Here is an 11,861-nt window from a genome sequence, read left to right on the forward strand (position 1 = left end):
TCACGGGCTGGTTCTCCAGCTGCTTGATACAGAGCCATATTCTCGCTTGGGGGATTTATTTTCCCTGGCCTGCTGGGATACTAAAACCAATTTTCCGATTCAGCCTCAGCCTCAGACTCCAGCCCCAGGACAATAGCAATACTGTGTGATGACTACGGAGTACAGACTAAGAGAGATGACTGTTTTAATAGCACTTCATGACTCCTCAAGATGGACTGGAAACATCACCACAAGGAGAAAAAGGTATTCGCCAAGGAGAAGGGACGCCTCTGTAGTCAGAATCTGAGCTGGAATCAAAACCACAGACAGAAATAGGGCTGAGGTCCTACAGGGTAAATTCCAGGAACGGGGGAGGAAGTTTGAGGACATGGTCATCAGGGCTTCCAGAAATGTGCTAATTGTGCAATCTTCACAACTAGCAAGGGAAAAATGATAAAATCACAATACAAATGAATGACTCACTTCATGGGCTAATAATCTGGGGAGTAATCCTCAAAACTGGAAAAAGAAAGGACAGATGCACTCAGCAGAATCAATCTCATTTTTTTCTTCGCATTTTTCCATGGTCTCCTGCATCAGTGCTCTCCTTTCCTCTTCTCTCTTTTCTCTCCCTCTATTTTTCCTTCCTTTTAGAAAAGTCAAACACAATAAATAAGAGTCTGTTCATGGAAGTCATGCTGTGCTTTGTAGTACTCCATCTATGGCCAAAATATGAAACATTGGCATACACATCAAAACAATTATTGATCAAATTTACCTTCTAACTTCAGAAAGGCCATCAGGAAGGTTTCCATCGGTTTAAGTCTTGAATCTAGACTCTAAGCAGCACTTGAAATGCATTTCTAAAGTGGTCAGAGCATGGATCAGAATCCTGATAGAAAACTTCTCACATCGTATTAACCAACGAGAAGAAATATCTAGTCATTAGCCATGGTCAGCAAGTGACTTTTTCAACCTGTGGTTGGTAGGAATGTTAATATTTAGGATTTCTTACTTGGTCAGGTCAAGCCTGAGGGGATGTTCTAAATAATATGTCTAAGGAACTCTGCCATGCCTGGGCAGGCTGCCAAAAGTTGTGTTTTCATGTAAATCCAAAGGGCCTCCTGGAAGGAACATGGTTGAACCTACCATTATTTCCCAGAACCTAGACTTTTGAACAATGAGGACAAAGGCTGCCTCAAGCTTTGGAGCTTCTAACCTTACATGGCAAGGAACTCATTATAGGACCAAAACAAGAAAATGTGCCAGAGAAGGTAAATATATTTCCTACCACATATTCAAGGCTGTCAATGGTTTGTTGCCTCCTAGACCTGGGTTATAAGGATTCTGAGGCTCTTTCAACGCCTGGTAGAAACAAGTGCTATAATCAATAACTGATACCTGCCATTTCTTGTGTAGATATCGGGGTTTCATATTGCATCAGTGAGAGGGGGAAAGGACTTCCAAATATGATACATTATACTGTTGTTGTTGTTAGTTGCCATCAAGTCAGCTCTGACTCATGGCAACCTATGTATAACAGAATGAAATGTTTCTTCATCTTGTGCCATGATAGTTGGTATGTTTGACTTATTCTAGCCTGAGGAATTTATTTTCCAGTACCATACAGGATAGTCCCCGGGTGGCTCAATGGCTTAGTGAAACCGCTTAATGAGAGGTTGGCAATCCAAACCCACCAGCCTCTTTATAGAGGAAAGATGTGGCGGTCTGCTCCCGTAAAGATTGCAGCCTGGGAAACTCCATGGGGCAGTTCTCATCCTAGAAAACTGTATGGGGCAGTTCTACTCTATCCTATAGGGTCATTATGAGTCAGAATCTACTTGAAGGCACACAACAACAACAACATCTAGGACAATGTTCAATTGTTATCTATGATGTTTTCATTGGCCAGGGTATGGAAGGATGTATTGAGGACTTTCTTTCTTGTCTATTTTAGCCTAGAAGGTGTGTTGAAATCTGTCCACCATGGATGTCCCTGTTAGTATTTGAAATACAAATACTATAGCTTCCAGGATCATAGTAAAGCACAAGTGACCACAATACAACAAACTAATGGGTGGTGCATGACACTACATAATGCCACTCAGATAAGCTCTGCTCAGTCCTAGAAAACTTACTCCAATTTTCATGAGAGAATGAGTGCTAAGAAAGTGAGCAAACTTAATCATGAATTTAGTATGCTAAAACCCAAAAAAACCTCTTTGCTGTTGTGGTGGTTATGTTTGTGTGTCAACTTGGCTAGGCCTGGTTGAGTGGCTGGGTAGCTGGTGGTAGTTATTCCCCATGATGAGACTGGTAATCAACTCCATGGTGGGATCTTCCACAAGCAGCTGAGTAGCTGCCTTTAGGATGTGGTCTGCTTCCTGTATATAAGGAGAAACCTTGGGAATGGTCTCTAGCTTGTGGCATGCTTGGACCCTACATGTAGCCACGTCATTGTTCAGCAGCCTGCCGTGCTCTGCCGACCTTGGGATTTACAATGGACTTGAATGACTGGCCTGCCATGTGGTTTGGTAACATCAGGACTGTGTCTTTTTACTTATCAACCTTGGGTTTTTCAGCCTCAGCAGCCAGCAGCTGTCTGAGTGAAGAAACGTCTCTAGCTCCAGTGGTATGGGAGGAGGAGGCAGAGCTGGACCCCAAGGTTGAGGGGCTTTCACCCAGCCCCAAAGCCTGGCACTTTGAACTTGGACTAAAGGCCTCCATACTGAAAGAGAATAAACTCCTGTTTGCTAAGGCCATCCCATTTGTGGCATATTCTTGTTTGAGTAGCACTAGATAACCACAATTGCTCTCAAGTTAATTCCAAGTACTATAGAAAAAGTGGAAAAAATAATACCTTTTAGGAACTTACTAAGGGAGTATAAAAACAGTGGGAGAAAGCTCTGCCCATTTGCAGGAACATTGTCCCCAGAAACCATGTGAGCCCATATTCCAGCAAAAGGAATATCATATAGCTAGTAGGGGGCAAAATGGAAAGTCAGTTCTTACCTCAATAAGGAGTCATAGTAAAAAAATTCACCCAGGGGGTAGAGCACAAGTCACCACAGACAGCTGCAGCTCAACAATTATAAAATCCACCAAGGAGATTGCTCAAGCTACCCAAGTTTGCCTGGATTACCATAATATTTATTTTGTGTCTATAACATTTGATTTGTTCCTGACATCTAGACTGTACTGACTAAAGAAATGACCCATAGCTACATGTGGCTTTTTTAAATGTAAACTTCTTAAATTTAAATAAAATTAGAACTTTAGTCTTTCAGTCACAGTAGCCTCATTTCAAGTGCTCAATTGATCCATGTGGCTAATGGCTACCATATTGGATTGCACAGATACAGAATGTTTCCATCGATGCACAGAGCTCTCTTGGAAAGCGCCAGTCCAGACTACAGGGAAGAAAGTCTCTGTAGGGAGTAGGAAGGAGTCCTGGCTTATGGAACTACCTTCATAGGACTAAGAAGAGAACAGTCTGCCCCTCTGCCTTCATTCTACTGATATTTTGTTGGCTACTTGTTCCACAATCTTAATGTAGAACACATGCAATTAATACTGAATTAATGTGAACCTGCTGCTGCTATGTTAGGCATTTAGGTGGGGTAAGTGGTTGAATATACTATACAAAAGGTGATTTGGGAGATTGTCTATAAGTTTCGTAAGAGTCAGAGAACTTGAAAACAGGCATGGATCTTGTGATCCAGGTAAGATGCTAGGTGTTTATCTCTTATCTACAATCATCACAATATCTCTTCAAGGTGAGCACCCATTTCTTTTTAACAAATGTCCACACTCAAATGTTAAGAAAGTTAACAAGGATGCATAGTAAGGAAGTGGCAAAGCAGTGATGTAAATACAGATCTAACAAATTCTGGATGCTTTCTGCTAGATTATGTTCCCTGGTAGGGAGAAAAGATACAGAGATCTTTACAATACAAAGTAAAAATAATAAGTGTTATAAGGACTGATTAATTGCTGAGAGTCCCAATTTCCTTCCTGGTAACACCTGTGTTTGACTTTGCATATAGAATAAACCTTCTGTTTACTTGTTTAAAATATACCATTTTGCTACCAAATCAGTAAGTAATTATCCAAAGTATTCTATGAATTAATAAGCTCCTCAAACTACCTTAATAGTGATATTAGTAGTGAAGAATTTTCTGAATAGTCAAGCTCTAAAATTGTTCATGATAATTGTGAGGTTTACAGATTTTGAAATTTCCAATGATCCAGCATCAGCAGCAGGATCTTGAAAGTCTACATACTTCTCTTAGACACCAAACAAGAATCTCTTTTCATTGTTCCAAATTAAACATTAGATCTCCTATCTGGTGGCGCAGTGCCTAAGACATTTGACTGCTAACAAGAAGGCTGGCAGTTCAAACCCACCATCCACTCCTCAGAAGGAAGACTGGGCAATCTACTTCTGTAGTGATACCACCTTGGAAACCCAAAGGAGGTGTTGCTATGAGTTGGGACCAACTCAATGGCTTTGAGTTTTGTTTTGGTTTTGATGTTTCTTAATGATATCCTAGACTCTCTTATTCCTTCATTTGCCAAGAACGACCTTCTAGTTTTCCTGAGGCAGCACCCCAGGCTACTGAGAAAGGAAAACTGTTAGCTGATGAAGGGGAAGGTGGCAAGTCCCCTGGAGTAAGATACTCCTTTTCCAATCCTTCCTTCTATGTAGCTTTCCAGGTGACTGACAGACTGTGCATGTGAACATTGCCAGTCTTAGAGATGTCCCTCTTTCCTCTGATATGTAAGATCCTAAGGAAATTCCATTTTGCTGTGATTTTTTTCCAGTCTCAACTAAAATTAGATGGGGAGGAAGAGAGGAGAGAAGGAGGAAAAATGTAGGCCCTTTCATTACACTCAGAATTAACTGAGAATTTCAAAACAGATTCACCAGATCTAAAGTAGCTCATCTCACCCACCATGGTTCCAAAGTTTCTGTCTTAAAAGCTGCAGAAGTCACATTGCACTATATCACTTTGAAAACATTAATGACCCAAAGTCATTGTTTTGTGAGATTACATGCTCCTAGCTTTGAATTTAATTTATCTGTTTACTTCAGTTGGTTTTAATTAAAAAACGTTCTTGGAAAGTATATTACCATGCTGGGAAATGTGCTCGAAAAATCATCCTTTGCCTTCTCTTCTAAGAACTGTACAAGCAATGAGGGATTGGGTTATTTTAAAATACGTGTTTTGCCTTACTGTTTTGTTTGCTGTTCCTCATTCCATGTTCTTCCACCTTTGGAAACTTGATAAAACATCAGATGACACTAACTCCTAAATGGTGTCACCAAGAATCTTGTATTTATAAAAATACTGTCCAAGGAGCAAAAGCGAGAGGATAAAAATGATTCAGACAGCCTATTACAGGCTAATTGAAATCCAGGAGTAGTGTTTTACCATTTAGGCAAAATGAATGATTGCCTCTCCTGTAGTTTTACTCTGAATCTATTCATCATTTCTCATCTGCGAACAACAATCAAACTTCAAGTATTAAAAAGTCCTAATTGTTGGAATAGCTGTATTTTTTCAATTTTGCCTATGTGGGTAATAATCTTTCACACATTTTAATACATCACTAATGAAATCTTTAAACAAAGTTTCACAGTTCATCTACTAGCTTAAAAGAGAGACTATGAAGAGCTATTTAAAAATTGCCTTTCTTTCTGCAACTCCAGAAGTCATCAGTTGACTCAAGCAGAAATTTAAAAATCTTAAAATATAATCATTGTCATATAGTGTGTTTTTAAGGAAGGTTTTACACACATACACACACATGCATACATATATATACAACCAAATACACACGCACATTTTTTTCTTGATTGTTGTTGTTGTTATGTGCCATACAGTCACACCCGACTCATAGCGACCCCTCCTTGGGTTTCTGAGGCATATCACTATGGAAGTAGACTGCCCCATCTTCCTTCAGATGAGTGGCTGATGGGTTTGAATCACCAGGCTTCTGGTTAGCAATCAAGTGCCTTAGGCATTACGCTACCAGAGTAGATGTTAAACCTTTTCAATACTTCAAAGACTATACATCTCAACTTTAATAGTAGGTCACAGTATAATAGTATTCATAAACACTTTGAATATTTTATATTTTGCTTAGTAAGTAAACTCTAAAAGTAATTATTTGAACTAAATACTTTGTTCTTAAATATTGATGTTCCTGTTAAATTACTCTCTATTGAAAAAAAAAAATCTAAATTTACCACACACTAAACATCCACAGCATTTGGGACATTTTCAAAAACTTCTGTTTTTATTTATAAAACATTTGTTTATAATATTGTAATTAGAAGCATATACATTGAAGTCTTTCTTTTAAGATTTTTTTTTTTTTTTAATCTTCCAGCACAGAGAAAACTTTCCATCACCTCTCTCACTCTAAACTGGACAATCCACGAACTCTGTTTTCGTGTGATCTCTATTGATTATCTCACAGAACTATTTGTGAGTTTCTTTTGTTCACCAAAGAGATGGAGTTGGCCTTTTCATGTAATTTTTCACATTTCACTTATAGTCAGTAACCTTGCAAAGAAACACACATGCCTAACTAGTCATCTGTAAGGTAGCTTAATTTTAAATTGGCAGCACACCTCGACCCCAATTTGTCCCCAGTATTTCAACACAGCATATTGTTGTATAAAGAATTGCATCAGTGTGCCAGTAACTGATTTTCTGGTTTTACTAAACTCTAAGGCATGTTTGGGTAAACAATCTATAAGTTCCAAAAGGTCATGTTTATAGATGCCTTTAACTTTATGGACATAAAACTGAAAACTCCATTTTCCTTCCCAATCTTGCTCTCATGCTAACTTTGATGTTTATACTATTAACGCACTGTGATCAAGTCTCTTAGTGACCCTATGGGACAGAGTGGAACTGCTACAAAGGGTTTCCAAGGCTGTAAATCTTTACAGAAGCAGATTGCCTCATCTTTATCATGGAAATCTGTTGGTTTCCAACCTCCAACCTTTTGGTTAGCAGCTCAGTGCTTTAACCACTGCACACCAGAACTCCTTTCTCCTCTTAGTGCTCACATTTATAACTCATGAGCTGTAAACTGAAAATCATCTTTGATTCACTGTTCTCATTTTTTCCCCATATATAGTCTCTCTATATCTTTTGATTGTGTTCTTGCTTTGTTTTCTAACCCTAGCCATCCACCACTATCCAGGCATTTGTATCTGGTCATTATCCTCTTACCCACTTCTCTGTCTGTAATTCATTTTTTACTGTATCCCGGTCCACTCCTCCAATCAAATGCATGCAATTCAGTGAAAGTATCTTTGTAAAATATCCCTCCCCTGATACTCCTCTCTCAATCAAATCCTTTAGTAAGAGTTTCAATTCCAAACTCTTTGGCCAGGTGCCTCTTCAAATTTTGTTACTAAACTTTCTTTTAAAAAATTAATGTTAGCACTAATACATATAAAAACCATATTTTTTAGTCTTTTTCAAGATGCGAGGCACTGAAATAAGTGTTTTAGCTGTTGTTGTTATGTGCCGCCGAGTTGTGTCCAGCTCATAGTGACCCCTCCTTGGGTTTCTGAGACGGTATCTTTATGGAAGTAGATTGCCCAAACTTCCTCCTGAGGAGTGGTTGGTGAGTTTGAACCACTAACCTTCTGGTTAGCAGTCAAGTGCCTTAGGCACTATGTCACCAGAGCTCCCAAGTGGCTTTAGCTACATAATCTAATTAGACATTATGCTCATTTTTCATGCACGAAAACTAAAACTCAGGTAGATTAAATAGCTCAGCCAAGGTTATATATATATTATATATATAAGCCAAGGTTACAATAAGGCTATTGTAGTATCTTTAGGGATGCTCCTTTATAATGCCTCCCCAAACCTGCACCTTCAACCAAGCTACTCTATTCCATTTTCTTATGTGTGCCTTATGATTTCTTGCTATTGTCTTTTTTCTCACACCATTGTCCCTGGATTGTCCTTCTTAAGGTAAAATGCCATTTATTTGTCAAAGCCCATCATAAGAATCACTTTCTTTTTAAAGTTTATTTCAATTATTCTATCCTGAAGGTGATTATAAACCAAGCTCCAAGCTCACTGCCATCGAGTCGTTTCCAACTCATAGTGACCCCTCCTAGGGTTTCCAAGGCAGTATCTCTATGGAAGTAGATTGCCCAATCTTTCTCCCAATGAGTGGTTGGTGGGTTTGAACCATCAGCCTTCTGATTAACAGTCAAATGCCTTAGGCACTACACCACCAGAGCTCAAGGTGGTTATATATACCTGAATATATAATTCAATTTGCTAATTAATTTTCTATTGCTCTATGGCAGATTTATTTTTGTCTTACATTATTATTAAAACTTTGTATTAACATTTTTGCATGCTCTTTTTGTGTTGTATTTCCCCACACAAATCATCAGTGTTTGTCTCCTAAAGATCGTGGCACATACTAGAAGACAAATAAATATTTGATTTGTTAAGATATTTAGGCAGACTTGTTGCCAATATACTGATCAACTCGGCCATGGTTATGGAGTCAGTTGCTTACAAAAGTAGTATTACGGCCTTGGCATATCCTGATTTCAGGTACAATTTAAGCATCAATCTACAAGGAAAAAAATTATTTATAACTTGGTGAATAAAGACTAATTCTAAATTTCATAGTTTTTATGGTAATATCTGGCTCATTCCAAGTCAATGAAAATAAAAATACATTTTTTAAAAAAAATTTCAAAGACTCTTGTGAAAAGGAAGTAAAAAATATTAGACAATAATTGGTAGATCAAAGACTAAGCTATTACTCTTACATTGACTTTATTATGTAATTCTTGTCAATTAATTCCAAAGTGCAAGACCATACTGTCATGGGCTGTTGAGCCAGTTCTGATTCAGAGCAACCCTATAGCACAGAGTAGAACTGCCCCATAGTGTTTGGAAGCAGACTGCCACATCTTTCTTCCATGCAGCAGCTGGTGGGTTCGAACCAAAGACATTTTGGTTAGCAGCTGAGCTACTGGGGACATAGGTCAGAATGGACACCAGGGAAGACATGGGACTAGAAGATAATACCTCCCCTTGTTTTATGTCCAGTACACTCAGATATCAAATCTCTTTTTGATTCTCAATTAAAATCATAGAAAGTTATTTCTAGAAGATTCCTTAGATATTTTGAGTCCAACCTCTAGGCTGTTGCAAGAAACTTTACTACAACTCCCTTGTCATTTTCCAATCCTGTGACACTGTCTTTCAATTTTATTGAACATCAGTAATAATAGGAAAGTCAATACTTCAAATTATCCCAGCTTATTGTTTTTCTGATTGTTCAATAGTTCTTTCTGATAATAAACCTCAACTATCTTCTCTATAATATTTTCCCATTGTTCCTCATTCTGAATGATGAGATTTTATATTGTATTAGATAAAATAAAACAAACCTCCTTGATTTTTCCCCAGTGGATCTACTTTTATTATTTGGAGAAAGCTACTATGCTTCTTCCTAATTCCTCTCCATCCTACTTCCCCATATCAGGGCACAAATTTCTAGTTCTCTCAGCTGATTTGGTTTCTCACCATTGTGGCCGTTCTCGTCTGAAGGTTCTCCTCCATTCTGAAGGTATAGGAAGCCTGATGTGGACTGATGATGGCAGAAAACCCTAAAATGATAACTTCTTCTTCTTTGGAAATGATATTTCTACCAGTGAAGCATTAAGTTTGCCTTTGCTTTTTAAACAGTAGCATTATACGCATGTCTTTTCTCAAACTTGTGGTCTCAACTCCCAGGACTTTATTTTTCCCTTGGAAGTTCAGTCAAGCCACATATACTGTTCTTATAAATTTAATTTTTTTTTGAAACTACATACAAGGCTTTTCCTTTATGTTTATTTGTGTTTTATCAAGTTGGACCTCAGAAGTGCAAGAAGGGACAATGGAGGGAAAACCACAAGATTCTTGGCTGCCCTGGTTACTGACAGTATGGAATGATTCTGGTGAATTAGCATTGGTGCTCCACTCAATAAACCAAACACCCAATGAATACTAAAAAAAGAAAAAAAAATGTAAAAACAAACAAGCCAAAGACAAAGAATCACACTTTGCCTTCAATAGTACTAAAACAAGGAGCTCTGGTGGCGTAGTGCATAAGGCACTTGATTGCTAACTGCAAGGTTAGTGGTTCAAACCCATCAGCCACTCCATGGAAGGAAGAGGGGGTATTCTACTTCAGTAAATATTCAGTCTTGGAAATCCGATGGGAGTTGCCATGTGTCGGAAATAACTCGATGGCAGTGAGCTTGATTTTGGAGTTCAAAGCTAAAATGAGAAGGGGGAATATATATATGTATATTGCAATTATTGAGGTCTCCAATGAAGCTTTTCAGTCCCTAAAACTTCCTGCCTTCATTACAGTTAGTGGGAGAATGGGGAGAGGAGAGCATATTTTAAAAATGCAGAGTTTTCTACATTTCTCTGTCTCTGAGCCAATTAGCAAATGCTCATCAGCATCCCCTTTCCTCCATTAGCACATAAATTGCCTTTGCCTCCAAACTCAGTGGAATTAAAACTATGTCCAACTACTTGTACTCACAGAGCACCTGTGGTCTCCTACATGAGTTCTATCCATCCCAGAGGTTGAGAGAAAACACATCTCTCTTCCAAATGGCCAGATCACTGACAAAAGCTACCTTTACTTTACAATTACATAAATTTTTGTATCTGCAGCTCCTATTTCATCTCTCTCTTCCTCTTTCTTCTACTTATGAAATTTTTGGTTGCTTTGCTTTGGGAACTGCTGCAGATCCTGCTGGTACCTATAGTCAGTTGAATAATTGCCACCACCCCGAAATTCATGTCCACCTACTACTTCAGAGTGTGGCCTTATTTGGAAATAGGGCCTTTGAAGTTGTCATGAAGGTAAGGATTGAGAGGAGATTACACTGCATTAGGATGAACCTTAGGTCCAATGAGACTTTCCTTATAAATTGTTGTTATGTTGTTGTTATGTGCCGTTGAGTCACCTCTGACTCATACCTATCCTATGCACAGCAGAATGAAACACTGCCCAGTCCCACGCTAGCTCCGTGATCCCTGCTATCTTGACCCCAAAGCCATAGCAACTGTGTCAATCCATCTCATTGAGGGTCTTAACCTCTCTTGTCGACCCTCCACTTTACCAAGCATGACATTCTTCTCTAGGGAATGGTCTCTTCTGATAACATGACCAAAGTAGGTGAGAAAAAGTATGGCCATTCTCGCTTGCAAGGAGCATTCTGGCTGCACTTCCTCCAGGACAGATTTGTTAGTCCTTTTAGCAGTCCATAGCACTTTCAGCATTCTTTGCCAGGACCATATCTCAAAAGCATCAATTTTTCCTCAGTCTTCTTTATTCATTGTCCAGCTCTCACATGCATATGAGGTGATTGAAAATATCATGGCTTGTGTCAGGCATATCTTAGTCTTCATGGAGACATCTCTGCTCCTCAGCACTTGAAAGAGGTCCCTTGTAACTGACTTGCACAGTGTTATACCTCATCTGATATACTGACTGCTGCTTCCCTTGGTGTGGATTGTAGAACCAAGCAATGTGAACTCTTTGACAACTTCAGTCTTTTCTCCATTTATAGTGATGCTGCTTATAGGACCAGTTGTGAGAATTTTTGATTTCTTTATACTGAGATGTAATCCATACTGCAGACTATATTCTTCAATCTTCATCAGTAAGTGCTTCAAGTCATCCTCACTTTCAGCAAGCAAAATTGTGTCATCAGTGTATCTCAGATTGATGAGCCTTCCTCCAATTCTGATGCCACATTCTTCTTCATGCAGTCCAGCTTCTTGGATTATTTGCTCAGCATACAGATTGAATAA

Source organism: Orycteropus afer, unplaced genomic scaffold (assembly GCF_000298275.1).
Source record: "Orycteropus afer afer isolate SDZICR_OR568_19922 unplaced genomic scaffold, OryAfe1.0 scaffold00173, whole genome shotgun sequence".
NCBI lineage: Eukaryota > Metazoa > Chordata > Mammalia > Tubulidentata > Orycteropodidae > Orycteropus > Orycteropus afer.